The sequence below is a fragment of the Ovis aries genome, chromosome 4 (assembly GCF_016772045.2).
Source record: "Ovis aries strain OAR_USU_Benz2616 breed Rambouillet chromosome 4, ARS-UI_Ramb_v3.0, whole genome shotgun sequence".
NCBI lineage: Eukaryota > Metazoa > Chordata > Mammalia > Artiodactyla > Bovidae > Ovis > Ovis aries.
In genome coordinates, this window is record NC_056057.1 from 17,341,314 (window position 1) to 17,368,129 (window position 26,816).

The 26,816-nt window shown below is 38.7% G+C and overlaps 1 protein-coding gene across 1 annotated transcript in view; it reads left to right on the plus strand.

Annotated features, from left to right (window-relative positions):
• The window catches only part of NXPH1 (neurexophilin 1), a 365,275-nt gene that overhangs the window by 40,798 nt on the left and 297,661 nt on the right, over window positions 1-26,816 (plus strand). The gene's annotated exons all lie outside the window — the stretch shown is intronic.

Here is a 26,816-nt window from a genome sequence, read left to right on the forward strand (position 1 = left end):
TGCCATTTATGATGTGCTCATAAATTGCCAGATGGATCATGCAGGGACCTACAATGACCACTAAAATGGTGGAAATACAGATTCCAATAGTTGCTGCATGTATAAATGCTGTTAGTATACCTCATCTAAGAATGAGATGGATTTAAGGAGCTAAAGCTTTTGATATGTGGTCAAGAGTAACAGACTAAACATTCCTGATAAATCTTGAATCAGGAAATAGTTTTCCCACAAGGGTATCCAAAATCTCAGAAAATTTACACTTTATTTAAAGCTGAACTGCTTTTGAATTTTAGACCATTCCAGCCAACTTGAGCTTTGTAGTGAAAAATACAGAGTATGAATAGAGATAGATCTCAGGGAGGGAGACCTGGTGACTTGCTGGGCCTGTGGGGAAGGGGAAGACCTGTACTGAAGCTCGATGAGGTGTGTGTGCTCAGTTGCTAAGTTGTGTCTGACTTCCCAGGTGACACAGTGGTAAAGAATTCCCCTGCCAAGCAGGAGATGAGGATTTGATCCTTTGTCTGGAAAGATTCCTCCAGAGAAGGAAATGGTGAGCCACTCCAGTATTCTTACCTGGGAAATCCCAGGGACAGAGGAGCCTGGCTACAGTCCACAGGTCACATTGGAAGCTTGATGAGGAAGTGAATATAAACAAAGCACCCACATTTAGAATTCTTCATTATGCATTTCACAGTTTTATTTTCATGTGGATTTTATAATGGCTCTTTATCAATTATTTCAAATGTCTTGTAATCTTAAAAACCTTATTTGTAAGATTTTCTTGTATAATGTTCTCAGTGCCAATGATTGTGAACTCTGCTCCTCCCTACCAGCTGTGCCTCTGGGATCATGAAAAATGACCCTTTTAATACAAAGAAGTGGCAAGATAGCATGGACATGAGGATGAGATATCCAATTCTGTGTTTCAGAGAGATAACTGGAGGTTAGGGCAAGAGCAGGAAAAGGAGTAACTGCTGGAACTTCTTGGGTTTCCTTTCTGGGCAGTTAGGTAGTGTGCAGAAGTAAAATGATGGCATTTGAGTTTCCAGTGGATTTATATATGAAAAGCAGAGCTACTTCAGGAGGCTTGGATTTATCCAAATTGGGTCTGATTGGCTTATATGAAATTGGAAAGTTTAGAATCGCAGAGTTAAAGAGAACAAACAATAGGACATGCCATCTTTGAATTTCACTCTTTAAGATGAATTAGGCCAATGAGTGAGCACTCTACAAAAACGATTGCATTTAAGGGAAGTTATAAATAGGATGAGCCCTCAATTTGAGAGGAAGGATTTGTGAGGAGTGAAAACTCTGGGTCACAGACATATCATTACCATAAAAGATAAATTCTCATAAGACTGACCTTTTCTTCAGAAGATAGATGAAAGGGTGAATATTAAAAGTCACAGTATCTCAGTTTTGTAATCAGGGTAGGAATTGCTGAGTCAGTGATTGCTTTGGCAATAGATTGTAAATACAGTAGAAGTGACTTCTCTCGGGATTTCAGTTTCTAACTTATCACAGAACAAATCTTGACTTAACATGGAAAATGGATTTGTCCATAGTCTTCAACTAACTGAAGAAACCACTTTTACAATTCTTAAGCTATCTGTATGTATTCTTTTATTTCCTGGAGAATAGATCAAGAACTTTATGGAGTTATCCTTTTCTCATGGAACCAACTACTCTTTCATAGTTTTCATCATTAACTCGTTTCATCCATGTCACTTTGCTGAAAGATATAGAATGGCATTTTTAATTCTTCTTGTTCAAAACAGCAGATTATAAAACAATATGTAGAGTATAATCTCATGGTAAATGGTGTTAACCTTAATGTTAACACTGATATTTTTCTGGAGAGAGAGATTATGGATACTTTTTCATTTATTTTTTTACTCTCCTAGACTATGGCTATAACAACTGAAAATGTAAAAAGTATTATTTTATCATGTTTACAGTGTAATAACAGTAAACCATTCATCATTTATTCCAAACTTGGTGGCCTCCCTGATTATCTCATTTTATTTCTGTAGGCAGTGTGTCTCTTTTTGTGCTAAGAAAGAGAAATACATCATGAATATATTTGCAGTCACACTGGAATTGTATTAATTTGTAATAATTGTGTTCTGATTTGTGTAGAAGCTCTGCTTCTGCTTGACCTTGCTTAAGACATTTAAGCACTTGGGGACTGTTTCCTCATCTGTATAATAAGGGACAGCACTAAATTAAATGATCTCTAAAGTCCTTCTAAAATTCTCCAATTTTATGAGTGAACATTTTTGGAAGTATTTTCATACTCGTGATTTTATTTGATTTCCTGAACGCCAAGCAAGGAAGTAAGATCACTGCTGTTTTACACATGAGGGGCTGGGCCACAGAGGGTAGGCTGGCGTGTCCAAAGTCACCCTGAATCTGCGTCAGAGCTTGTGTGAGGCTGTGGCCGTCCTTCTCTGGGCCCCTGTCTCTGCTACTTGGCTGCTTGCTGCAGGGCCTCCAGTGCCCTAGAGGCTCTGGTGTCAGGGAGTGCTGTGAATGCCTTTCTCTTAGATGGGCCCATTGGCCTGGAGGGAAAGAAACTCTGGCTGGGACCTCATATCCCAAGACTGCCTCCCTGGTGGAGAGCAGGTGGAATAATTCACCAGGCCAAAGCAGGGGAGCTGCTGACTGCAAATCATCCTTCTCAGCCTAATATAGAGTGGAACTAGGATGTGGAGGGAGCCAGCCCTTCAGCCACAATGTGTGTACGTGTGTGCGTGTGTGCGTGTGTGCGTGTGCATGTGTGCGTGTGTGCGTGTGTGTGTGCGTGTGCGTGTGTGTGCGTGTGTGTGTGCGCGCGTGCGTGCATGCATACTCAGTTGTGTCTGACTCTTATGACCCAATCGACTGTAGTCCTGCAGACTCCTGTGTCCATGGAATTTTCCAGTCAAGAATACTGGAGTGGGTTTCCATTTTTTATTCCAGGGGATCTTCCCGACCCAGGGATTGAATCTGGGTCTCTGCTGTTGCAGGTGAACTCTACCGTCTGAGCCACAGGGGAAGCCCCTCAGCCACAATAGATTCCCATTTCCTAGTGGAGACAGAAGGCTTGCCTACAAGGATCTGGATTAAAAGACGGAAATGTGCTCGGTTTTACTTTGGCCTGGCCACAAGCTTCTAGAAGCCATTACAGTTCTGATACTCCAGTTTCTCCATAGTTTAACAACAGAGCCAGACTACTTCCTCAATGAAACCTCACCTTGTGGATCTCATGTTAAAAGGGTAGAAGACTACTCGTGTTATTTGCTACCCTCCAATCCTAGAAGTGGTGTTCACATATGGCATAACCGGTGGTCCTTTCCACTCTTTCTTAATTTTTTGATCTGGAGTTTTCAGGGAATGCACTTGGATTAGCTCTCTGATGTAGGGGAGTAGCTGCTGACAAGTGCCTAGAACAGTAAATGCTTTAGCAGTGCAGCTATTCCCAACCAAGGCTTGAGAATCATTGACCAAAGCAGCCTGCGTCATCTAAGTTAGTTGTTTCAGTGCATTACACCCAGGCTGTGTTATCCATCATAAATGTATAAGAAAGCCTTTTTCCCACTGCTATTGATTTTTGCATGGTGACTATTTGTCTGCACTCTTGACAGGATGACAGTTGGCTGACATTGCTAGCCTTGAGTGTCCTTTTATATCTCCTGCAGTCTAAAACTGGCATGTGGGTGGGAAGATTCAGATTAAAACTCACTTAAATAATTGCTCCCTTGTTGGATTTTTTTCCATCTCACTTACTGTACTGTACTATCAGTTCTAACGTCTCTCTCCACCAAATTTTAGTCCTATTTTTTCAGTATTCCTTCTCCTTATGCTGTTTTCTAAACAAATAAACTTGTATTCTCATTTACTAGATCCTAAAGTCATTGTTAGTCAGTAGACAGTTACCTGGGGCAGATACTAATATGCTATGTCTTCTGGAAGAGGAGGCAAGTTGCCAAACCCCAGGAATGACAGTCTTTCCATTTAGTTAACTTCTCAGACCTATTTGACTAGTCTGTGTCTATCTACCCCCCAAAAGCAGAGGTTTTTAGCTTGGGCAGGATGTCATTTCCCCTTTATAGGCTACTCAGATTTCATTTTCACATGAACTATTGCAGGTATCTTGAGCTTCCTTCAAATTACCCAGGGGCTTGATGAATAGCTGGACTCGCCTGTGAGTGGACAGCTCATTAGCCAATCTACAAGGGCCTGCTGTGACTATTTTTAATCAAAAAGCCAGGTTTTTAATGGTGGATAGCCAATTAACAGCAAAATGTACCCTCATGAATTTTAACTGTTGCTTTGTCAGAAGTCTTGAATTTGATGTTCCCTTTTATGATGTTTATTTTCCTTACTGTAATTGGGAACGTGGGAGGACCTGGTTGGAATTAAGAGTCAGGTGTGAACACAATTTTTGGGACTGTGGTGATTTTTATGCATGCCTTGTGTTATTTTTTTCTTTCTCTTCAACAAATACAAGCAGTTCTGAGCACGAGTTTCCATCAGCTGGGTCCTGGGAAGAAGGATGCAAAAAAAGTAGTAGCAAAGCTTTCTTTGTTTCTGTTTATTATTATATGTTTTATAAAATTGAAAAATATAAAAAAGCATATATGGAAAAAATGTGGAAATATAAAGAAGAAAATCACCCATTATTCCATCACACAAAATAAAGTTAGGCTAGAATTTTTGGGGGTACATTTTCCTGTCTGTGTGACCTTTGTCTCTACTCATCTCTTTCACACACACATCTAATAGAATAGATATACAAGTATACTAACCTCTATGTGTTTAGTTGTTGTTTTAGTCATTAAGTTGTGTCCGACTCTTTTGCAACCCCATGGACTGTAGTCCGCCAGGCTCCTCTGTCCATGAGATTTCTCAGGCGAGAATACTGGAGTGGGTTGCCATTTTCTTCTCCACTATCTGTTTAGACATATTTACAAAATAAGTAGATTCTGCAAACTATTTTTAACCTGTTCTTATGGTTGATCATTACATTGTGAACATCTCCCTGCAATCATTCCATATGTTAGAAAACATGATTTCAACAGTTTCATAGTTGTTCACAGGTTCTATTCAACCCAGCCATAAGCTTTTGCTTCTTTCTTCTAGATTGCTTCATCTATGCCCACGCTTTTTCACTTCTCCATTCTCACTGTCATGTACTTTCCTTTATCTTTGGTACATTATCCACCTTCCACTGGCTTTTCCTTCCCTCTCAGCAGGACTTCACGATGAAAACCTCATGAACTCAGGCCCATACTGTTTCTTCCATGAACCTTCTCCCAAGGTGATCGGAGTAAGTGTAACTGAGACCTGAGTGTAAGGATGGAGGCAGGTGTAAGCGCAGGCATGCCGCTGGCAAAGTCTTGGTTCTGGGTATCACCTCTGCTGGTGTGAGGCTGTCCTTGTTGGGCAGAGGCACTCTGATCTGGAAGGTGACAAGTGTGGTTTTCCTGAACTGTGTTCTGCCCTTTGCTTTTTTCCAGTTTCTTAGACTCCTTCTTCAGAAGTCCCTAAACTTCAGTCATTTGAATCCCAGGTAGATAGCTGTAGGACGTGGAGCCTAATTCCTGTTCTGACCTGTCCCCCATTTAAGAGCTCCATGTAAGCTCTTCTGCTTGGGCTCCTCAGAGGGAATCTCAGGGACTTGATGCTTTCTTTAATGTCTCCCTTTAATATGAGCCTTCCTGTTCCATAACCAAGCTGTAAAGTTCTACCATGCAGTTGTGGTCAGAAAGCAATGGATTGTTTGGGAAGGTCTGGGGGTAGGTATATAAAGGCAAATTTGGATGTAATTTACAGTTATAGCATAAAGAAACCCATGGAATGGAGAGTCTTTCAAAGAAATGGCACTAGCCAAACTGAAAAGTCAACTGGACAAAAGAATAACCCTCTGTGAATTACATGAAGCTGGCTACCTTCAAATGCCCTCCTGCTCTGTTGCCCAGAGCATGATAATCAGTACAGAACAGAAGGAGAAATCTCGTGTGCAAAGTGTTTCTTCTTTGGTGGGAATATCTTTTGACTTCTTCCACCCCTTCTTTCCTTTCCTCTACCCCCTGCCCGTTAAAATGAGGAGAATCTGACATCACAAACCTAATTGTGGGTTAGGGACTGCTGATCAATTCAACTGAAGTAAAACTTAGTCACAGTGAAATGTTATCTCAAAGAGGTGTCTGGATTCTGTGACCTCTATCTCTAATTGTTTTTATTCCAGATAATAGCCATGTCCTCCATCCCTGCCCAACCTCTCCGAGTTCCGTTCGCTTTGTGAACAATGAATATTTTGTTTATGTGTTTTGGGGATAATGAAAGTAGGGGTGAGTCTGAAACAATACTAACATTATTCTTTCAGTTCGGAAAGCAGTTCTTCTATGGCAGGATTTTTAACATTTGGGGGGGGGGATGTTCTTTTTGTGAAAATGAAAATATTCATGGTTTCTCTATTGTAAATATTTTGTATTTCTTGTCCCTTTATGGATGTTTTTAAGGGAAATTTGAATTTCCATTAATGTGAAAAAAGGAATCCTTGACTGTGGCATGTATTCTTAGCAACACTCTGAGTGGTATCAGAAAGTGTGAGAAAACCCTGGTTCCTTCTCTATCAACTGATCACCTTCTCCCCTGAATATTTGACCTACTTTTTAAGTCTTTTTTCTATTATTTCAGACCTGGTCATGTGTCTCCATGTCCCTATCTCAGAGAGGCCCTTTGTCTCTCCCTACAGAACCTCTTACCCTAAGTCATTTCTTATCTTAGAAACGACTAAATTAATTTTTTCCTTTTCTAACATTGCTCTTACCTTAGCTTGTGTTTTTTCTTCTCAAGAATTTCTAGATTCATATTTGACATTGTTTGATACATATGGTGTTATTTTAGTTAGTTTTTAATGATATGTTTTTATATTAAACTTCCGATCTGACATCCTGAAAGGTAATTCTACACGTTGTGTTTTCAACCTTAGCTATGAAGTATGTCAACAAAAGGCAGGCTTTCTGTTAATAAATTTATGAACATGCTTTTTATTAATAAATATAGTAAATCTATCACTGCATTTAAAATCTAAAAACAGTGCAGAACTATTCCCAGAGCTGATTTTTGGAGCAGATTACAAATGTATTTCAAATTGAAGATGGCTGGGGATTTCAGCTAAAGCAAGGTGAGTCTTGGGGTTTGTCCATATCAAATAATATCCCCAGAACATTGCATCTGCAAAGTTGAGAGAGTGAGCAGGTGAAGAATTCCTCCTCTCCTTCTTGGTTCTAAAAGGGAGACAATAGTCTGAGGTACAGCTCTAAAAAGAAAAGGCACTTCCCTGGGAGATGAGCTGGGACAGCAAGCTTCCACACTTCCCATGAGTGATTAAAAAAAAAAGAGAGAGAGAGAGAGAAAGCCCTGGTTTGCCCAAAGACTGGTATATTACTCCACATTGTGCTTACTTACCCTTTTTTATTTCTTTATAATTATGTTGCTTTACTGTAGGTGACTGATGGCCATAGGCTATCACTAGCTGAATAAATAAATATCTCCTTGGGATAAAGAAGATGATGGGGAAACAGTAGTAATTCTCTTTCCTTTCTAGATTTTCTTCTTAGAAGCATATATTAATGTAATATAGGACAGAATGAACTGCATAATTAAAAAAAGGAATATGCCAGTGTACCTAATTTTAACACAAGTCTTTAGTGGGCATTTTAATATAATTCTGTGTTTAGTGCTTGAGTTAGTCTAATAGTTCTTGTCTTTTTTTTTTAAGTTTAAGGTGTAGGGCATGATGGTTTGATTTACATATATTGTGAAATGATTACTACAATAGATTTCGTTAACATCCATTATCTCATATGGATACCATTAAAAGAAAAGAAAAAAAATTCTCTTTATTATGAGAGATTTTAGGATCTACTATCTAACAACTTTCTTATATATCAGAGTGATGTTAACTATAGTAACTTTGTTGTACATTATGTCCCTAGTACTTACCTCTCTATGATATATAGAGATAATAACTGACAGTTTGTACCTCTTAATCACTTTCCTCCAGTTCCACCTACCCTTGCCTCCCACCTCTGGTAACCACAAATCTGATCTCTTTTTCTATGAGTTCAGTGCTTTTTGCTTTTTTTTTAAAAAAAAATTAGATTTCACATGTAAGTGAAATTATACAGTATTTGTCTTTCTTCATCTAACTTACTTCACTTAGCATTATATTTTTAAGGTCCAGCTCTGTTTTTGCAAGTGGTAGGGTTTCTTCCCTTTTTAGGGGCTGTATGATATTTCTGTGTATATTCACAACTTCTTCATCCATTCATCTATTGAATGGATTTTTACATTGTTTCCATGTCTTGGCTAATGTTAATAATGCTGCTTTGAAGATGGAGATGCAGATATCTTTTTGAATTACTGTTTTTGTTTCCTTTGGATATATTCTCAGGAATAGAATTACTGGATTATGTGGTAGTTCTATTTGTAATTTTTTGAGGAACCCCATACTGCTTTCTGTAGTGGCTACACCAATTTACAATCCCACCAACAGTAAAAAAGGGTTCCTTTTTCTCTACATCAGCACACATCTTTTTGATGAAAGCCATTGTAACAGGCATGAAGTGATATCCCATTTGGTTTTAATTTGCATTTCCTTGATGACTTGTGATGCTGAGCAGCTTTTCATGAATTATTGGCTATTCATATATCTTCCTTTGGAAGATGTCTATTCAGGTTCTTTGTCAATTTTTAAATTGGATTATTTGTTTTTGTTATTGACTTGTATGAGCCCTTAATATGTTTTGGATGTTAATTCGTTTTCAGATAGATGGACCATTGATTCTTATAGGAGTCACCTCTTGCTGCCGGAGTGGTGGTGGGGAGGATGGCTGTATCAGAATCATGTGGAGAACTATTTGATATGCTGCCTTAAGGAAACATGTTTTCTGAGCTGAAAATTCATCACTGTCTAGTTAGCCTATTGCCTATCGCTATTCTATGTCTCATCAATATTACGGTAGAAGAAGATTGAGGACTGAACCACAGAGGCAGATTGTCTTCAAGGACTTCACTATAATTGCTTGTTTGATTTTCTGACTCCTCCATTCGGTTGTACATCTGTAATGGCTTAGACCATGTCTGTCTCATTAGTCATTCATTGTATTAATCATCAATTATCTTATTAATACCTTGATCCTTATTACATCAGGAGCACCTGACGAGTTGGTGCTCGTCAGACACTTGTTGAATGAATAGAAGAATGAATGCATGTTGAATAGGGAGACAGTGCAGATGGAAATTTCTCTGCGGTTTAAGTTGAATCCTTTCCTTGGGCATTAGCTTGTGTGGGCACTTGAAGAAATTTACTGCTGCTTCTTCTGCTGCCGATGCTGCTGCTAAGTCACTTCAGTTGTGTCCGATTCTGTGCGACCCCATAGACGGCAGCCCACCAGGCTCTCTGTCCCTGGGATTCCTTATTCTCTCCAAAATGCCACCAGAAAAACATAGTTAAAAAATTGTATTATTTAAAAATTAGCTAAAACATTAGAGAATGGTTCAGTAAATGGATCAATCAAAGCAAAATTAAAAGAGTACTTAGAAATGAGGGAATGTAACTCAGGAAATAGTCAGAAATAAATGAAAAGTCAGCTCAGAAATAAAGACTAAACTAGAATAAGCAAAAATAAATCAGCACAACAGATATTGCCTTAAAAGAAATATGAGGTGAAACGGAGGAACATTTTAAAGTTCATGAAGAAATGAAAAAGGAAGGGAAAATGTTTTGAATGAAAGAAGATCCAGCGTCAATGTAATACGAATCCCTGAAGAAGTAAACAAAGAGAATAAGACAGAATAAACGATAAAAACACCATTATTCAAAAAAAAATTTTAAAGTTAAAAAAAGTTTGAAACTATTTATTCAAAAATGTAGTTGATAATATCAATCCTGAAAAAATAATACCAAGACATACTCCAGTCAGATTTGTTTAATAAAATCATTTGGGCCTCTTGACAAAACTGAAAGTGACTTATATGGGAAAGAACATTAGATTATCATCACACTGTTTTTTAGACAGCAATGCTTTATGGTAGAAGAAAATGGACTAACATATTTTAAGAAATTTATAGGAAAAAATGTGAACCAAAGAGTTTTATAGCAAGAAAAACTGATTTTCAAGTATAAAGAGCATGGTCTGTTGTTAAAATACAATATTAATTATGTAGTTAATAATACTTTATTTCCTATCAGAGTTTTCTGAGAAATCTACTAGGGAATTAACATACAATGAAAATCATTAGAGAGAAAGGCATTGCCGCAAGGACTAGTGATGAACATTAAACATACAGTAATTAAATAGAACTAAGACTAAATGAAAGCTAAAAGGAGGGAAGAATTTATAAAATAGCTATAAAATAGTATGCTATAAAATGGAAATAAAGACTAGTCATGTATGGATGTGAGAGTTGGACCATAAAGAAGGCTGAGCACTGAAGAATCGATGCTTTTAAAATTGTGGTGCTGGAGAAGACTCTTGAGAGTCCCTTGGCCAGTAAGGAGATCAAACTAGTCAATCTTAAAGGAAATCAACCGTGAATATTCATTGGAAGGACTGTTGCTGAAGCTTCAATACTTTGGCCACCTGATACGAAGATCCGACTCACTGGAAAAGACTCTGATGTTGAGAAAGATTGAAGACAAAAGGAGAAGAAGGTGGCAGAAGATGAGATGATTAAATAGCATCACTGACTCAATGGACATGAATTTGAGCAAACTCCAGAAGGGAGTGGAGGACCGAGAATCCTGCTGTCCATGGGGTTTTAAAGAGTTGGACATGACTTAGTGAATGAATAACAACAACAAATAAAAATATATGTGCAAAGGGCACACCCAGTGTTCAGATTGTGGTGGCTTTAAAATAATCAGTTCAGTTCAGTTCAGTCGCTGAGTTGTGTCCAACTCTTTGTGACCCTATGGACTGCAGCACGCCAGGCTTCCCTGTCCATCACCAACACCTGGAGTTTACTCAAACTCATGTCCATCGAGTTGGTAATGCCATCCAACTGTCTCATCCTCTCCTCGCCTTCTCCTCCCGCCCTCAATCTTTCCCAGCATCAGGCTCTTTTCAAATGAGTCAGCTCTTTGCATCAGGTTACCACAGTATTGGAGTTTCAGGTTCAGCATCAGTTCTTCCAATGAATATTCAGGACTGATTTCCTTTATGATGGACTGGTTGGATCTCCTTGCAGTCCAAGGGACTCTCAAGAGTCTTCTCCAACACCACAGTTCAAAAGCATCAGTTCTTCTGTGCTCAGCTTTCTTTATGGTCCAACTCTCACATCCATACATGACTATTGGAAAAATCATAGCTTTGACTAGATGGACCTTTGTTGGCAAAGTAATGTCTTGCTTTTTAATATGCTGTCTATGTTGGTCATAACTTTTCTTCCAAGGGGCAAGCATCTTTTAATTTCATGGCTGCAGTCACCATCTGCTGTGATTTTGGAGCCCCCCCAAATAAAGTCTGTCACTGTTTCCATTGCTTCCCCATCTATTTGCCATGAAGTGATGGGACCAGATGCCATGATCTTAGTTTTCTCAATGTGGAGTTTTAACCCAACTTTTTCACTCTCCTCTTTTACTTTCATCAGGAGGCTCTTTAGTTCATCTTCGCTTTCTGCCATAAGGGTGGTGTCATTGGCATATTTGAGGTTATTGATATTTCTCCTGGCAATCTTGATTCCATCTTGTGCTTCATCTAGTCCAGCATTTCTCATGAAGTACTCTACATGTAAGTTAAATAAGCAGGATGACAATATACAGTCTTGATGTACTCCTTTTCCAATTTGGAACCAGTCTGTTTTTCCATGTCCAGTTCTAACTGTGGCTTCCTGACCTGCATAGAGATTTCTCAGGAGGCAGGTCAGGTGGTCTGTATTCCCATCTCTTGAAGAATTTAAAATAATATTCCCCATTAAAAGAAACTGAAAGTTGGAGAATCGGTTAATTTTAGGCCTAGGGCAGGAAATACACAACATTAATCTGGAACATCTTATTATATCATGAAGTTAGGAAGCCATCAAAAACTACTGGGGTTTGTCAAAAGAACTCAGGAACCAACTTTAAGATCTTCCCATTGGGACAATTTAAGCTTCAAAAGAGATAATTGTAATGGAATAAAACATATAAATTATGTTTAAATCTATTGATACATAATTTTGTTTAAAAAAACAGCCACTTTCAGAAGATTCTAAGGAACCAATTCATTTTCTTGAAAATGGGTAGGTAGCAGGAAAGAATCAAACATTATTCTGCCTTTCCAATATGAGCCATGTGAAAACCAAATAGTAGATGATGAGAAGCATTTATATACAAATTTTTTTAAACTAGTAAATAAAAGAAAAGGATAAAATGTAACTGTCACTATTTTACAAACCTCAAATGAATTACTAGATTTAGGCATTAAGCCTCAAGAGCTACTAATGGAGAGAGAGAAATAACTAGACATTAAATGCTTTTTTGATGAAAGGCCACACTAATTAGAGTCTTTGCAAAGGGATGGAAGCCATACCTAGTCAAGGTTCCTAACAATTTGCAAGAAATACACTGGGCAGAGGAATGTGCTGAACTGTACCATATTCATCAGTGATATCTGGACTGTGAAAATCTCTACAGGTCAAATGCTCCAGATACTAGAACAAAAAATTGTAAGGCAAAGAAAGCGATGATTGAGAAACTTGTAGATTAAAAGAGACTTAAAATATGTATCAGGTTTAATAAAATGGGCAACACTAAAATATGATGTCTAGGAATGTGTATTTATGTGATAAAACTTACATGATAGAAAAAAATGATTATTATAGAAATTGGGATAGTGCCTGCTTTTAGGAGGAGGGTGGTGTTTGAGATACAGATGATACACGTGGATGGGGTATCTTAGGTGGCTGGCAAAGGTCTATATCTTGACTTAGGTGTGGTTGCAGGATGTCTGCCTATAATAGCTCATTAAGCTACTGTTTTGTGTGGTTTCTTTTCACAATTAAAAAGTTAAAAATCAACAAGAGAGAAATGAGGTTGGACAGGGCTTTTATTTCCTTTCCCAAGTAAATTCTATGATTCTTGCTCTGCCTATATATGTGGTCTGAGACCTTATTAATGCCTAAAGTTCAAAGACTTCTAAAGTAGGGGGCAAATTCATCTTTACATGACTGTATGTCCAATGCGCTAGAGACTTGACATGGTTCAAAACAGTCATAACTTTCTTTGAGAATTCAGCATTTTTCTGCGTTTTATTTGTCTCCAGGGAAAATAATGTGACTTTATAGGTTCGCTATAATCAGTGAGAATTTCTAACACCGGGGTGCCAGGGAGCTGGGCAGTAAATCTCAGTGGACTCACCCACTGTCCTAAGTGGCTTACTCATGCCATACCACTCCTTGAATAGCTGCTAACAATGACTGCAAGCTGTACTTTGCAGAAGCTAGAGTTGATCTTTATTTAATCTATCCATCCACTGTGTGAACTTGGCCACCTGGGAGTTTTATGAAGAAAAATGAGTCACCAAGACTTGTAGATAGTGGGAAACAAACTCTCCCTCCTCTGAAGCAGTCCTAGAAATTAAATCTTTTTTTTTCCCTTAGTGATTCACTAAGTGTTTGCAGTCTTGGTCCACACGTTTAGTCGTTGCCAAGACGGATGTTTCTCAAGGAATTATATTTTCATTTCATGGTGAGATTCTTTTTATCTTCCAGACAGTTCAATTACTAACAGAAACTGGACGGGAGAGGCTCAAGTAGTAAGGCATCATGTGTACATCAGTGCTCAGGGATGAGGGTCCCACGTGGACTGTGTTGTGTCCACATCTGATGAGCCATAGCATACTCATCAGCCTTTTCTGATGAGCCTTTTCTGACTCCAGCCTTTTCTGTGGACGATGATAGAAATTTCTGAACTTCCATCCTGGGCCCACCTTTTCACTTAATATCTAAAAAAAAAAAAAGAAAAAAGAAAAGAAAAGAAAGAAATAACCAGTGATGATCACCACAGTCAACATTTTTTTCTTCTTTGCAGAACTCATATAGAATAAATCAATTTTGCTTCATAAATAAGGCTAAAGTGACTATAGAGGGCTTAAGGCAAATTCTTTGCATTAGACCATGGAACTTGCATCAGAGAGGCATTAACAAAGGTGCAATTCATCCAACTGCAGAGGTGATCAGATGTGTATAGAAATATCTTAAGAGAGAGACAGAGGGAAAAAAAACAACAAAACTTCCATAACATTTCTGAGTGCTTGGGGGGATTTTTTAATTTGCGGGTTTGGGAGTATTGGGGAATGGAATAAATATTATGAAATGAAATCCAGAAGTCAGAAGTGAAAGAGTGAGTTCATTTGCTTTTAGATTTGATTACAATTTAGAGTCATTTCACTGTGAAGAAGGAATGTGATTTCTAAAGTTGAAATAATAAAACCATTTATAAAATGCTTTATCTTGTTCTAATAATTAGTCTTAAGAATGAATCCCAATGACTTTAGTTCCTCTGAAGTTGTTGCATAGACCAGACTCAGTGCTGCGGACTAGGCTGAGCAGAAGCTGATGTCCCCTTTGGACTACTTCCTGTTGCCTGCCCCTAACGCACATGGAGTCCTGTGGACTTGCTACTGAGTTCCCCATAAGACTGGCTCGGGAGGCCCTGAGCATCTGGCCAATGTAGCAGAATCCATGGGCTGGGACTCTGCAGAAGCTTTGGCCCAACAGAGTGAAACTGCTGAAGTTCAGCTTTTTCACTAGTTTGTTTCACATTAAAGAGCAGCCTCAGCTTGAACAGCTGGGGCTAAATTGCAGGGGAAAGTGTTTCCATGAGCTTCGTTGGCTTTCCCAAATGAGCTTGTGGAATCTGGCCACTGTCAGCAATGCCCAAACACGTCATCTGATTGTGCCTCAGTGAAATGAGGGCAGTTTCATTTTCCTCTTGAAAGTCCATTTCCCATACAATCAAATCTCCTCTAGTCAGGCCCACTTACTTCTGTTTTTAGCAGGGAGCTGCTTAGGCGAGGCAGAGAAGACAATGGCACCCCACTCCAGTGTTCTTGCCTGGAAAATCCCATGGACGGAGGAATCTGGTAGGCTGCAGTCCATGGGGTCACTGAGAGTCAGACATGACTGAGTGACTTCACTTTCACTTTTCATTTTCATGCATTGGAGAAGGAAATGGCAACTCACTCCACTGTTCTTGCCTGGAGAATCCCAGGGACAGGGGAGCGTGGTGGGCTGCCGTCTATGGGGTCGCACAGAGTCGGACACGAGTGAAGTGACTTAGCAGCAGCTTAGGTGAGGGAAATATTTGGAGGCACTTCTTGTTTATATGACTTCAGGGGACTTTAGGGCTTCCCTAGCTCAGATGGTAAAGAATCCTCCCGCAGTGCAGGAGACCTCAGTTTGATCCTGAGGTTGGGAAGATCCTCTGGAGAAGGGAATGGCAATCCACTCCAGTATTCTTGCCTGGAGACTCCCATTGACTGAGGAGCCTGTTGGGTCTACGGTCCATGGGATCCCATAGAGTCGGACACTTAGGTCTCTTTCTGAGCTTCCCTAGCCTACACTGACAGATAATGTGCCTTAAGGTGAAAGTTAGCTCAGGATTGAGGTCTTCATATGTAGACTTTTTCTCTCTTCTGAACTTGTCATTTTGAATCAAGAATGGGATGCCTCAACACACATGCCTGCCTTTTTTCCTTTCTGTGCCAGTGACATCCCTTATGAACACTGATGCCTTTCTCCTAAATTTGTGTTCAAATTCAGAATACTTATTAACATGGCTTATCAATGAAACAGTCTGTGTGTTGAATTCTATTTCCTATCCTTGATAAGAGATGCTTCAGTGACAGTGGAGTAGAGTGGCCCAAGAGACTGATAAGCCGGCTTCCCCTCCATATTGTAATGGATGAAGCCTTGGATAGAATGGTTAGAAGGACTGTGTTCTTGTCTCACCTCTGTCCCTTGTCAGTTAACTAAAACTGCATTTGATCTCTTTGAGACCTAGGTTTCCTCATCAGAATAAATGATATACCCATTCTGAATATCTTACAGTTTGTTGTAAATATATAGAAATAAATAAGCTTGTGTGGATGCCTTTGCAAACTGCCTGGTATGACACAGATAAAAGATGTTCACAACAGAATGTATTACAGATTTCTGCTCCCTTCTTTCCTAGACTTAGAGGAACTATTAGGTGCTGGGTACTTTAAGTAAGTACCAAAAACTCCCAGAACTAATAGTGCTATACTAGAAAAAGTACTAGCTTTGGATTCAGCATATCTGGGGTTTTGTTTATATCCTATAACAAATTACTTACAACATCTTGGGTGTCTGGGCTCTACATCTATATTTGTAAAACTGGAAGGTTGAATTAGAGGAGTGAATGTTAAGCATTGTTTTTAGCACTTGAAACCATATTGCTAATAATAAAATCTTATAAAATCCTGGTTTATAAATAAAATATATATGCAAGGAGCTATGCTAAATCATGTGAAAGTGGGATGTCCAGAGACCTGCCTGATTGACCTCTTCTGCAAGTGTCCCAGAGGCACCTTTGTGGCATTTTAGGGTCCCCTGGAACACAATTTTAAAAGATCAGACATTCTGCAAGATCCATTCAGACTAACATTCTGTGATTCCCAACTCAGCAAAGATTAATTTCTCAATACTTTGATAATTTTTTTTCTAATAGAAACAACTAGAAATTTATAGTCTTGGGTGTGCAAGCTAGACCAAATGACACACCTACTTTTTTTGTTTTCTTTTGATAAGTGACCTGTAAAAGACCTCAGAAATGTCTATTGCACTCCACAGAGCCGTCTTATCTATGTAGACATTCATGAAACCACGAATCCTTCATCCTCTTTCCTTGTAACAAACTCAGGTCCACAGAAATGTGTTTCCTGTTGTCCACATTGCCAGACATGATGCTGCCTTCATGCTAAGCTTACAACGGGCACAATCACACACACTGCTTTAAAGACGTCACATAGTCACAGTAGTTTTCAAACTGTGCCCAGCAAATTACAACTTTATGTAGTAGGCATTGCATATCAGGATTGTGTTAGTTTTTAAGTGATGGCACAATGCAGTAGTTTGATTTTGTGCCTGAAATATTTGGTCTGCTTTTTCTGCTGTAGCTTGTCTAGGTTTCCACCATTAAGCAGGATGATGGCAATGTTTGCAGCTCAGGATTCAGTGATGGCAGCTCTCAAGAAATAGATTCTGGCCTCTTTTGTGAGTTCCACAAAGCATTTGGACTGTCTTTTATTTAAAAAAAAAAAAGAAAAAAAGAGATTTAATAAATACATGTGAAGGATATTTTAGAAATTAAAGCAATAATGAATGTACAGAATGTATTAACCCTCTCCTTTTTGGATTATAAATTGCTTTTGGATTATTTATTCTGAACTTGGTTAAGTGTCACAGAACTGAACTTCTCCAAAAATGATGAAAACATCTTCAACAAGCTGTCACTTTTGGGAGTAAGAAAAGGAAAATGGACATACATATGTGAGTTTAATTTTTTCTTCCCCTTCAATAAAAATAATGGTCTTTTCTCATCCAGGAAAAATATTGTATCATCCAGAAATGGACTTTTTCACCATTCAGACTGCATTCCAAACGTAGTCAAATTTGAAGAATGACGTTTAACCTTTGTCATAGTCCATAGTCCTACTTAGATAGGGTGAGCATCACCTCAGCAACTTGCACAATTTATGTAGCTTCTGACCAAAGTACACTTATTAAGACAGTAGACCCACAGCTAGTCTATCTGCTCATCCTGTAGTGTGTCCTCTTCTTAGAGATCTCAGAAGTTTCTGTGAGGGAAATTTTGATTTCTCATCACTTCCTCTTGCTCTGCAGAAGGATGACACAGAGAACTATCTTATTCTCCAGAAAGGCGATTCCTTTATGCCTGAGAATGTAATGAGATGGAGGTGGGCTAGGAGAGAGGTTAACTGGGGAAGGGGGCTCAAATGGCAACTTCCCACTTGGTAGTTTTTTTGTATGTTTTAAGTACAGTATTAAAAAAAAAAAGGAGACCTATTCTTCCAATTTCAGGCTAGTACATTTTAAGAAATACATTGGAGCTAGAAGACAAGAGGCAATAACTATAAATTATTTTCCTGAAGGGAACATTTTGGATTCAGGTATTGATTAGGATTCTCTGTGAAAATGAGAGGAGCAAAGGTTGATAAGCTCAAATCAATGTCATAAAAACAAAAATAGTAGCTGCCAGGACCATTTGTGGATTAAACATTATTGGTGTTTATCTTGTATTGATGCTGGCTATAAAGATCAGTTTCAGCATACCTAGTTTTTCCTTTCCAAACTGAATAGCTAGGATAAAATACTTAGAAAAAGAGTGTCTCCCTAGATTTTAAAATTGCAGATATATTATGGGTATATTACGGGATCTAAGATACGTCCATAAGTATCATTTCCCCTCTGAGTTTGAACAAGTCAAGAGATGTCAGGAGTTTAAAATATCATCTTTGTTTCAGATAAAACTGATTTTGGAGAGTGTGTTTTTTATCTGCTTGTGAGTAAACTCTCTTTCTGAAGGCAAAACTAGCAGAACTCACATCAGCCACAGATAGCAAAATGGCATCCTGAGACTCCTCATATAAGATAGGGAGGGGCAGAGCAGAGTGTGCGCTTCTTTAAGGAGGAGAAAGAGAAGAAGCAGAGCCTAGCCTCTGAGCACCCCATTCACCTTCCAAACTCCTTTACTTGCTCCTTCTCCTCATCTGTAAGATGGCCATTGGAAAAGACCCCGATGCTGGGAAATACTGAGGGCAGGAGGAGAAGGGGGCAGCAGAGGATGGGATGGTTGGATGCCATCATCAACTCAACGGACATGAGTCTGAGCAAACTCTGGGAGACAGTGAAGGAAAGGAAAGCCTGGCGTGCGGCAGTTCATGAGGTCTCAAAGGGTCGGCACAACTGAGCAACTAACAGCAGCAGCAAGCTGGACATAATAAAGACCTGCGTCCATCACTTAATTGATTGAGATAATACATTCTTGACAAGCTGGATCTGACCCCTGCCTACCTCTCCAAGCTTTCTCTGCCTTTATTCTCAACATTCTGGCTGTGCAGTCTTTCAGTTCCTGCACACATCATGTCCTTGTCTCAGAATTTTTGGTTTGCAGTTATCGCTACCTGGACAGCCCTTACTATTTTTCTGGATATGGTTAATCCATATGTATTCTTTAGTTCTTTGCTGAAATGTAATTTCCTTAGTTTTTTTTTTCCTGACCCTACTCATTGTCTAAACTACCTGCCCTTTTATATTTCTCACTCATAGCCTTTATATGTCAGACTTCATATTTACTCAAATAATTGTTTGTTCAGTGTCTATTTTCTCTGACCACAGATTATGCATATAAGAACAGGGACTGTGTTTATTTTGTTTACCATTATACACTAGAGCCTTGCAGAGAACCTGACCTATAACAGTTACTTAATAAATATTTGTTTAATGAATATGTTAAATGCCTAGCACACAGTGTGCGTTTCATTGATATTAGTTTCCTTCTCTTTCCATCAGCTCACTGGTTTATATGATGGTAAATGCATCTTAGGTTAGCCTCTCTCTTGTTCTTCCATTCTATAACTCTAGTCCATAAGTGGGGCACTACTTGTGAATTAGTGCCATGTCTCTTTAATCACTGGGGAAAAATTTTAAGCTTCTTCAAATACAGTTTTTTAAAAAATTTAACTTTACTTATCAGCTTGCCCTGAAATAAATAGAGCTACCCTCAAATGGAAAATCATAGAGAACATAGCTAATCTTCTCATAGAAATCAAAATGACTGAACCCAGGTCTTACATCTTTTATGTTCTTTCTTCCAACTGTGTTCACTTAAGAGAAACTACACGACAACTCCATTTTGTGTATTTGTTCTAATTTGGATCACTTTGTTCTTCAGAAAGGTAATAGACGACTTATGTCTTTCACATATCTTTCTGTGTCAGGATCTCTGAGTAGGTTTGCCACCTACTGGATGCGTGACCTGGTGTAAATTACTTAACCACTTCTAGACTGAGCTTCCTCCTCTGTTAAATGGGCATGATGGTAGGCCTCATCTCAAAGGTTTGTTGTTATTGTTCATTCACTCAGCCATGTCTGACTCTTTGCGACCCCATGGACTGCAGCATACCAGGCTATAGTCCTTTACTCTCTCCCAGAGTTTGCTCAAACTCATGTCCATTGAGTCGGAGATGCCATCCAACCATCTCATCCTCTGTAGCCCTCTTCTCCTCCTACCCTCACCCTTTCCCAGAAGCAGGGTCTTTTCCCATGAGTATGCTCTTTGCATCAGATGGCCAAAGTGTTGGACCTTCAACTTCAGCATCAGACCTGCCAATGAATATTCAGGGTTGATTTCCTTTGGAACTGACTGGTTTGATCTCCTTGCCATCCAAGGGACTCTTAAGAGTTTTCTCCAGCACCAGAGTTCAGAAGCATCAATTCTTCATTATGAAGGTGAAATGAGATAATTTGTGCTTTGCATGGTATATAGTTTCTGGCAGGTGGTAAGAGTTCAGTAAATGATAGCTAATGCTCTTATTTCTGTTGCTCAGTTGTCTATCAGCTCTATCTTTTAGCAGTGTACTGAACATCAATAACTGTTTTGAATTCTGTAGTAAGTCTTCCTCAACTCTCAGTATTGATTCTGATGTAGGGTATTTGGACTCAAGCCTTTCAGAGGCATTTCCTGGAGTTCCTTGAATTTGTGAATCATAACACATGGAGTTCTGAAGGAGGGAACATGGATATAGAATATCTGCGTAAGAACTTCATGTAATTGGCAGCTTCATTATGCAGGGCTGAGATTTGAAGGTAAAATCATAGTTACTTCTGCCTCCCCGTATGTTAGTGCAGATTTGGCCTGTTTGCAGGATGTCCCTTTCTTTCCTCAGTGCTCCATATGGGACCTTCTGGAGAGTGGGTGATGTTTTCAGATAGAAGAAACTCTATTATTCAAAGATATCTGAGTTTTTCTGATGTCGGTCTGTTCCAGTTCCAGAAAATTCTGGTGCCATAGTCCAGGGCATTAAACCACTAACCAACATAATGAGAGAGGAAAAAGGAACTAAAATTTATTGACTGTGAATGATGTTCCAGGTACTGCACTTGGGTACTTTCAGAGCCATTTGCACAATTAGTGGCTATAACACCCCTGGAGGTCTAAGTGGGGCTAATGGTTGAGTGGGTGGTGCTGTTACTGTATGTGAATGATTGATTCATTCATGAGCCTGTGGGCTGTATAGAGAGAACTTCCTGTTACCTACTAGTGGTCCCTCCCAAAATAGATGTCTGTCAAATATCCCAAGGTAATCCCAATTTAGGAAGAAAAGCTCAAGATTTTTGCTTTCCGATTCTGGTCTGTAAAACTACTTAGGATTAGTGTTTTGAGTGGTTGTCAAAAGGACTGGCCACAGCATTCCCCCAGTTCCCTAGGTGGATACTCAATCTCTGTCTGCTCTAGGTTCAGAGACCAGTTTAATGGCTGAAATCAGAAAAACTTCTCTGCATCTCAGTAACTCAGAACAGTTATTGAGGTTCAATATGCTGTTAAAAGAGCTGATGGACAATGGGTCCTATTTTGACTTGATTTCTGGTTTAAAGTGATTGGGTTCTTGATTTAATTTAGCCGCATTCCACCTTATTCTCTGAGCCTGTACCTTGATTCCTCTGGCTCTCAAATCCTACTGCATCCTCACTGGTAAAATCAGAAACTTATGATCCTGAGACCCAGTCTTGAGAGGGATTTCTTCTCAGTTACCTACTAATCTTACTCTCTGGAACATCTCTCTCAAGGTAAACTCTTGATTTGGGCATTCAGACTCCATAACTCTCCAAACTATATACTCAACCTCTTTTCTGTTAATAAAAAATACTTCATAATGCCTAGAGAGAAGTTAACACCAAATAATTCTTCAGATTAAGACTAAATGAAAAAAAAAAAGTCACGACAAACTGAGTCCAGTTAGCACAGAAATCGCTGATCTAGTTTCAATTCACCTTTTTCCAGTATTTTAGCAGGAGGTGGGGGAGGGGAAGAAACGATTTGTCCTGGGATATATGCAGGCTGTTTTTTCCAACATATTTAACTCACCAATTGCAATTTTGTAACCAAACTTTCTACTTGGTACTTCATAAAAAGAGCCCTATTTTTCATTTATGTTCAACCTTGGGAGTGAAGCAACACGGAAGTGATGACTCATTTTACGTGACTCCACTTACACTTGGGAGAGCTTGGCTTTCTGTGAAGTACGTCAGCTCCAACATTTGTGGAAGCATTTGGACGACCACTGTTTACTAGCAAAAAATCTGTGTTAAAACATGTGAGAATCACTGCTTTCTATAAGATGTAAGATGTCAATAGTTTCATAATGGCAATAAATATTTGAGAGAAAGGAGGCACAGGGTTTAACTTATTCTAAAGCTTGACATCCCAAGCGATATAATTTAATCACAACAGCCCCACCCTCCAGTTCTTTAATATTTTACCAAATACATTTCATGAATAAATATTAGTCAAGTACTTCTGGTACTTTGTGATTAAATATTAACAGGGTTATTTTTACAAAATGCACAGGAACATTTCACAGGATTGTGTCTATGAATGTAAATAGGTCTACAGATGTTTTAATAGGAACTTGTGGTTTCTTTTAGTGACATGTGCTTTTGAGTATGATTTATTATTAGAAAAACAATTATTTTGCTTCTTCCTCATCTGTGTGACTTATGGTTTATCATCATCTGAAAGTGTGATTTTTTTTTACCAGGGCAACAAAGGATAAAAAATTTTGTAATTTATCCTAATAAGCTTGAATGGGAATCCACTTGTTTTGGACATTTCCAGCCAGGCATAATTTATCCCCATCCTTGGCTGTGAAACAGTGTGGATCTTCTTAACTGAGTCCCTGACAGATGGTTTCAGTGTTTTCAGGACTTCATTTCCAATCATTTTGCCCATATTGCAAAATTGGCCTCGAAAAAGGGTAAAGAGTTGTTATGCTGCATTAACATCCCTTCAGAATTGCTTGCTGTGAAGGGCATGAAGAAATGAAGGCAATCAAGAGAGAAATGCTCAAAAAAATCTGCTTCTGGAAATTAGAAATGTTAGCAACATACTGATGGTCCCAGGTTACATCACAATCTCCATTTAATTTTGATAGTAAATCCCAAAGACACGTTAAATGCAATAATAAAAACACAAATATCCAGTTAATGTGGCTCATAAGCCATTCTGATGGTATCCATAATGTGGAAAGTTAGAAAGGGCTGTAGTGTAGGCCGGCTTCCTGTCGTCTTAAATCCTGCTGCTAGGTACCACCACTGACTATTAGGGGAACAGAGATGCTCACAGTACCGTTCAAGTCTTGCTACTGGCTCATAATGAAAGCACTCAAATATCTACATTCATTTTCCAAGAAACATGAATTGATCACATTCAGCATGCCAAATTTCCATTTTCTCTTGCAGCTTCAGCTGACTGACTTCTTCATCTAAAGTGCTGTTCTTTTCTTTTTGTCGCCTTTTAGTTTATGATCAAAATCAATGAGGACTGAAGCTTTCCACAGCCATCTATAAAATGCAATTACTGTATACAACACACAGTAAAACTCCCGTGGTGTATATGTTGAGACATAATTTATGCCACTTACCTCCAGAGAGGTATCGATCTTTTTCTGTGAATGTTTTACAAAAAGGTCTCTTGAGTACAAGTGCAAGAAAATATGTGGCTATTGGGGCTGATCTATAATTTGATTAATAATGACCAATCTCTTGAACGTGACTCCTCACTGCACTTTTATTGTGATCTGAACTTAGAATTTTAGCTTTGCTTTTTTCTTTTGTCACTCTTTTCAGAGGCACAGTTATTGCTGCATTTTGATGTGCTAATCTTGTTGCTTGCCTTATACATGCTACAGCTCTCATCAAGTTTGGCAGCACTGTAGGGGATGAACACTAAATCTGGAATCAGAATACTTCAGAGCATCTTCTGGCTCAGGCACTAAATAGTGTATACTTCGAGTACTCTGCTTGCTTCCCTGAATCTTAGTTATAGTCTCTGTTAAATGGAACCAGGAATCCATGTCCAGCGACATTATTTTTGGATGATTAAATGAGGTGTTTAGTTTATTTATTCGAGGAAAATTTATCTCCAAGCAGTTTGACAGGCACCAGGCATTTGACAAGCTTTGGAGGACAGGATGCTAACTAAGACAGACATGATTCCTGCCTTCATGGAGCTTACATACTCCACAGGTATATGCATAAACTCCATATACTTGAAAAATTGTACATATGGAAGGTGGCTTCATCATCATTATTGTTATATTGTCGTTGTTGTTGTCATGCCTGAGAGTGGAAAGCAGAATCGTGCTGATGCTGTTTCTGATAGTCCCATTGGTGGAGGGAGTAGTTAGAGCTAATAACATGGAAATCGTTCTGACACTGCGAAATGAAGCTTCTTAATACTCCAAAGCTTAGCATTTACTCGTTTATCCCTTTAAGTTTGGCTGGAAGCTCTATTTATTGATTATTTCCCTTGTAGCCATAGTGTTCTAAGTGAGAGAGACAGAAAAAGGAAAGGGCTTTCCTTTATTCTCTTCTAAAATGTAATCTATCAAGAGTCAATGAGCATGGGAAGTTCATTTTCAAAGAATAAACCTTCCTGTTTCATCCATGAGCCCTCAGGATGATATCCTGGGTCATCATGTGATGGATAATCCACCATCTCAACTGTCTCTGTGAGGCAGGACAAATCTGTGATTAAGGGGTGTGCCCTTTAAACTAGAAGATTTGAGCTGTCACCAGGGTTATGTTGTGGGATTTGATATCTTCTAAATAATGTGGGGATGATGGTAAGCTTACTTAGAAGAATATCTCCTTGTGAGCCTTCTGTAACAGCCATGGAAGGAAGTGTTTTAAGTTGCTTGCAATTTTAACCCAATAGCCATAGCTCTTTCAGTGCTGCTGAATGAAAGGTAGAGTTCAAACAGTACTTCACTGATGTAAAAATGGCACCAGGTCAGTAAGTGATAAATGATCATAGTGTCTTGTGCTTTAACTTTGCTTACTGCTTTTCCCAATACCTTATATTCTCCTGGAATATTTGTCTGTACAGTGTGATGAAAGAACATTTTTGTCCTGATGGAATGAAGGATCAACTCAGGCTAATTTTACCTTGAGCAGGAATCTGAAGAGTAGTATAGACTTCGTGGTTATATGACTACAATATATTTTCCCACCTTGACCTGGGGTTAGTGTCCTATTTTGTGCTCAGAGGAAAATTAATTGCCTATTTTCAGCTCACTGAGGTCAGCAACATAATCAAATGCTCATATATATGCAATCAGAAAGATTATATAGTCCAGGAAACTTCCCAGTAAGTTCAAGGTCCACTTTTTGGCTTGAGAAGATTCTGGAAGAAGCCACTTTATTCAGACAAGATATTCATATGTACAAGAAAGTGGACTCTTTCTCTCTTGTATGCTGAGAGAATTTTCTGCTTGTTTGTGGCTACAGGAATAACATGTGGGATAACATCAATAAGATAGGGCGTTTAATGCTAATTTTATTGGTTTAAATAAGAGTGAGTATCCAAAAGTTAAGTGAGGAAACCATAGGGAGTAGTTGGCTGATCTTAAAAGCATTTTTCTGTTAGGAAGGGCCATACCTATGTACCCTAGATTTTTTACTGTCTCTAGTATCGGAGGCCCTAGTATCCAAAGGCCTAGAATCAGGTGGTCAGCAAGCTCACAGGAGGTATGTATTGGCTCAACTTTGTTTTCTGTTTCCTTCCTACATTTTTGTAGCAGAATAAAATGTTTAGGCAGATAAGTATAATTATTTTTGCAAAGAGGGGGAAAAACTAATATTTCTTGAATATGTAGACTGTGCTAAACTCTGTGATAAACACTTTCACAGGTATTGTTCAGTTTTCCTCTCTTTGTATCAAATTGTGAGTAGGAATTAGTTTTTGCTTTACTGCCCAGGGAGCTAGGACTTAAACTTATTTGCTCTGCAACTTTATTTAATGTCTGTGAACCTCAGTTTTTTATTTATTAAATGAGTTAATAATATGTTCTTCATAGATGTTTGGCAATACAGGGTGTATGAAGATCACACATAGTAAAGATTCCAGAAAATGACTGCATTGAATTTTTTTTTTTTTTACTATTGTTACAAGTATATTTCCTCTCCAAATACCTTGACAAGGCAAATCAAATGCAATCAGTCATCTGAATGGTTGATCTTTGTGAAGTGCCAACCAGTTGATTCAGTCAAGTTGACAGAATTATCTTGAGCTTAAATAACAGAATTCACTGTTTTTGTTCTAGGCATACATAATTTCATGGGTGAATCCACATATGAGAGGCAACTGATTTAGTGGTTCAGCTTTTACGGGCATGTGGTAATACTTTGTAGTAGTGAGAGAATATGATATTTAGAGTCAGAGAGACCTGTTCAAATCCCAGGGCTGCATCCTGACAATACCTTCACTGAAAGCTGTCTCCTTTATTGAGTTTGCACTTTTATTTCCTCTTGTGTAAAATGGGGATAGTATAGATTCTTGTGAGGTTTTAAAAAGGGATGTTAAAATAGAAGTCTCAAGGAGACATCATGCATTTTTTAATGTTCAGAGAAACACAACCAGCAAAATATCTATCTATCTATCTATCTTGAGATTGGCTTGCAGACATTTTTAAGGAATTGGCCCATGTGGTCGCAGGGGCTGGCAAGTCTGAAGCTTG